We start from the raw sequence: 5,340 nt of genomic DNA on the forward strand, positions 1-5,340 counted from the left end.
TTGCGACGCCGGTTGAGGAGGAAGTTAATGATGATGATCATGAAACTCCAGTTCAAGTTTCTGTTGAACCACGCAGGTCGACGAGATCACGCGCTGCTCCAGAGTGGTACGGTAATCCCGTCTTATCAATCATGTTGTTGGACAACAATGAACCTGCAAATTATGAAGAAGCAATGGTGGGCCCAGATTCCAACAAATGGCTAGAAGCCATGAAATCCGAGATAGGATCCATGTATGAGAACAAAGTGTGGACTTTGGAGATACTACCTGAGGGCCGCAAGGCTATTCAGAATAAATAGATCTTTAAGAAGAAGACGGACGCTGACGGTAATGTGACCGTTTATAAAGCTCGACTTGTGGCAAAGGGTTTTTCACAAGTTCCAGGAGTTGACTACGATGAGACTTTCTCACCCGTAGCGATGCTTAAGTCCGTCAGAATCATGTTAGCAATAGCTGCATTTTTCGATTATGAAATCTGGCAGATGGATGTCAAAACGGCGTTCCTTAACAGTTTCCTTAAGGAAGAGTTGTATATGATGCAACCCGAAGGTTTTGTCGATCCTAAGAATGCTAACAAGGTGTGCAAGCTCCAGCGATCCATTTATGGACTGGTGCAAGCATCTCGGAGTTGGAACAAACGCTTTGATGAGGTGATCAAAGCATTTGGGTTTATACAAGTGGTTGGAGAATCTTGTATTTACAAGAAAGTGAGTGGGAGCTCTGTGGCGTTTCTAATATTATATGTGGATGACATATTACTGATTGGAAACAACGTAGAGTTTTTGGAGAGCATAAAAGGTTACTTGAATAAAAGTTTCTCTATGAAGGACCTAGGAGAAGCTGCTTACATTCTAGGCATTAAGATCTATAGGGATAGATCAAAACGCCTGATAGGACTTTCACAAAGCACATACCTTGATAAAGTTTTGAAGAGGTTCAAAATGGAACAGTCCAAGAAAGGGTTCTTGCCAGTTTTACAAGGTACGAGATTGAGTAAGACTCAGTGCCCAGCAACTGATGAAGATAGAGAGCATATGCGCTCCGTCCCCTATGCTTCAGCCATAGGTTCTATCATGTATGCGATGCTGTGCACTAGACCGGATGTTAGCCTTGCCATAAGTATGGCAGGTAGGTTCCAGAGTAATCCAGGAGTGGATCACTGGACAGCGGTCAAGAATATCCTGAAATACCTGAAAAGGACTAAGGAGATGTTTCTCGTGTATGGAGGTGACAAAGAGCTCGCCGTAAAAGGTTACGTCGATGCAAGCTTTGACACAGATTCGGACGACTCTAAGTCGCAAACCGGATACGTATTTATTCTTAATGGGGGTGCAGTAAGCTGGTGCAGTTCCAAGCAAAGCGTCGTAGCAGATTCTACATGTGAAGCGGAGTACATGGCTGCCTCGGAGGCGGCTAAGGAGGGTGTCTGGATGAAGCAGTTCATGACGGATCTTGGAGTGGTGCCAAGCGCACTGAATCCAATAACCTTGTTCTGTGACAACACTGGTGCCATTGCCTTAGCAAAGGAACCACGGTTTCACAAGAAGACCAGACACATCAAACGACGCTTCAACCTCATCCGCGACTACGTCGAGGAAGAGGACGTAAATATATGCAAAGTGCACACGGATCTGAATGTAGCAGACCCGCTGACTAAACCTCTTCCACGGCCAAAACATGATCGACACCAGAACTATATGGGTGTAAGATTTATTACAATGTAATTCACATGGTGATGTGAGGGCTGGATTATTGTTTCTAGTGCAAGTGGGAGACTGTTGGAATTATGCCCTAGAGGCAATAATAAATATGGTTATTATTATAATTACTGTATCAAGATAATAGTTTATTATCCATGCTATAATTGTATTGAATGAAGACTCATTTACATGTGTGGATACATAGACAAAACACCGTCCCTAGCATGCCTCTAGTTGGCTAGCCAGTTGGTCAATGATAGTCAGTGTCTTCTGATTATGAACAAGGTGTTGTTGCTTGATAACTGGATCACGTCATTGGGAGAATCATGTGATGGACTAGACCCAAACTAATAGACGTAGCATGTTGATCGTGTCATTTTGTTGCTACTGTTTTCTGCGTGTCAAGTATTTATTCCTATGACCATGAGATCATATAACTCACTGACACCGGAGGAATGCTTTGTGTGTATGAAACGTCGCAATGTAACTGGGTGACTATAAAGGTGCTCTACAGGTATCTCCGAAGGTGTTAGTTGAGTTAGTATGGATCAAGACTGGGATTTGTCACTCCGTGTGACGGAGAGGTATCTCGGGGCCCACTCGGTAATACAACATCACACACAAGCCTTGCAAGCAATGTAACTTAGTGTAAGTTGCGGGATCTTGTATTACGGAACGAGTAAAGAGACTTGCCGGTAAACGAGATTGAAATAGGTATGCGGATACTGACGATCGAATCTCGGGCAAGTAACATACCGAAGGACAAAGGGAATGACATACGGGATTATATGAATCCTTGGCACTGAGGTTCAAACGATAAGATCTTCGTAGAATATGTAGGATCCAATATGGGCATCCAGGTCCCGCTATTGGATATTGACCGAGGAGTCTCTCGGGTCATGTCTACATAGTTCTCGAACCCGCAGGGTCTGCACACTTAAGGTTCGACGTTGTTTTATGTGTATTTGAGTTATATGGTTGGTTACCGAATGTTGTTCGGAGTCCCGGATGAGATCACGGACATCACGAGGGTTTCCGGAATGGTCCGGAAACGAAGATTGATATATAGGATGACCTCATTTGATTACCGGAAGGTTTTCGGAGTTACCGGGAATGTACCGGGAATGACGAATGGGTTCCGGGAGTTCACCGGGGGGGGGGGGGGGGCAACCCACCCCGGGGAAGCCCATAGGCCTTTGGGGAGACACACCAGCCCTTAGTGGGCTGGTGGGACAGCCCACAAGTGCCCTATGCGCCAAGGAGAAGAAAATCAAGAGAGGAAGAAAAAAAAGGGAGGAGGTGGAAAGGAAGGGGGACTCCCTCCCACCAAACCTAGTCCAACTCGGTTTGGGGGGGGGGGGAGAGTCCTCCCCCTTGGACTCGGCCGACCCCCTTGGGGCTCCTTGAGCCCCAAGGCAAGGCCCCCTCCCTCCCACCTATATATACGGAGGTTTTAGGGCTGATTTGAGACGACTTTTCCACGGCAGCCGGACCACATACCTCCACGGTTTTTCCTCTAGATCGCGTTTCTGCGGAGCTCGGGCGGAGCCCTGCTGAGACAAGGTCATCACCAACCTCCGGAGCGCCGTCACGCTGCCGGAGAACTCTTCTTCCTCTCCGTCTCTCTTGCTGGATCAAGAAGGCCGAGATCATCGTCGAGCTGTACGTGTGCTGAACGCGGAGGTGCCATCCGTTCGGCACTAGATCGTGGGACTGATCGCGGGATTGTTCGCGGGGAGGATCGAGGGACGTGAGGACGTTCCACTACATCAACCGCGTTCTCTAACGCTTCTTCTGTATGGTCTACAAGGGTACGTAGATCACTCATCCCCTCTCGTAGATGGACATCACCATGATAGGTCTTCGTGCGCGTAGGAATTTTTTTGTTTCGCATGCGACGTTCCCCAACAGCTAAAGCCTGGTTCACCTCTCTTGCTCCTGGATGTGTGAGTAGTCCCCAGGACATGGTCTATTACTTCTGTGAGAAATATTTCCCTGCCCATAAGAAGCAAGCTGCCTTGCAGGAAATATACAACTTTGCTCAACTCCAAGAAGAGAGTCTTCCACAAGCTTGGGGGAGGCTCGTCCAGCTATAGAATGCTTTGCCTGATCACCCTCTTAAGAAGAACGAGATGCTTGATATCCTCTATAACGGACTTACCGATGCCTCTAGAGACCACCTAGATAGTTATGCCGGTTGTGTTTTTAGGGAACGAACTGTAGAACAAGCTGAGACCCTACTGAATAACATCTTGATCAACGATAATGCTTGGACTATTCCAGAACCACCTCCTAAGCCAACTCCGAAGAAAAGAGGTATTCTATTCCTCAGTGCTGCGGATATGCAAGAAGCCAAGAAATCTATGCATGAGAAAGGCATTAGATCTGAAGATGTCAAAAATCTACCACCTATCGAAGAGATCCATGGTCTCGATAACACGATACAGGTAGCGGAAGTGAATTCTCTGCCTAGGTTTGATGAGAGTGATATTCCTTTTGATAAACCTGCTAGCCTATGCTTTGATGAATTTGACAACTTTGTTGCCAAACAACAGAGTTTCAATGATTATGTTAGTAGACATTTGGAACAAAGTACTCATATGCTTAGCCATTTAAGTGCTTGCGTAGACAGAAATGTCAATGATCTGAAGCTTCTGAGTAAACATGCCTCTATGATTACTACTCAGGTAGAACAAGTACTTAAAGCTCAGAATGACTTTCTCAATGAATTAAATGACAACTCTATCAGAGTCATTACTAGAGGAGGCAAAATGACTCAGGAACCTTTGTATCCTGAAGGTCATCCTAAGAGAATTGATCAAGATTCTCAAGGAATCAATGCTGATACACCCAGTCATCCTAAGGAGAAGAAGAAGGATGATAGAAACCTACATGCCAGTTCACCAAATACTGTCACACCTGAAGAACCTAATGATATTTCTACGTCTGATGCAGAAACACAATCTGGTGATGAACATGAACCTGGTGACAATATGGACACTGATGTTCATAATAATGCTCAACCTAGCAATGATGAGGATGTGGAGATTGAACCTTCGGTTAATCCTGATAACCCACAACCTAAAAGATACGACAAGAATGACTTAACTGCTAGGAACCATGGTAAAGAAAGGGAGCCATGGGTTCAGAGACCTATGCCCTTCCCTCCTAAGCCATCCAAGAAAAAGGATGATGAGGATTTTGAGTGCTTCATTAAGATGATAAGACCCATCTTTCTGCAGATGCGGTTAACCGATATGATCAAGATGTCTCCGTATGCCAAGTACATGAAAGATATCGTGACTAATAAACGGAAGATACCAGATCTTGAGATCTCCACCATGCTTGCCAACTACACTTTCAAAGGTGGAACTCCTAAGAAACTTGGTGATCCCGGAGTGCCCACTATACCTTGCTCCATTAAAGGAAACTACGTAAGAACTGCCTTATGTGACCTTAGAGCCGGTGTTAGTGTTATGCCTCTTTCTCTTTATCGTAGACTTGAACTGGATAAGTTGACACCCACTAAAATCTCGCTGCAAATGCCCGGCAAATCAACTGCTTTCCCTATCGGCATTTGCGAGGATGTCCCTGTTGTGGTTGCTAACACCACTATCTTAACAGACTTTGTTATCTTGGA

This window comes from Hordeum vulgare, chromosome 3H (genome assembly GCF_904849725.1).
Source record: "Hordeum vulgare subsp. vulgare chromosome 3H, MorexV3_pseudomolecules_assembly, whole genome shotgun sequence".
Lineage (NCBI taxonomy): Eukaryota > Viridiplantae > Streptophyta > Magnoliopsida > Poales > Poaceae > Hordeum > Hordeum vulgare.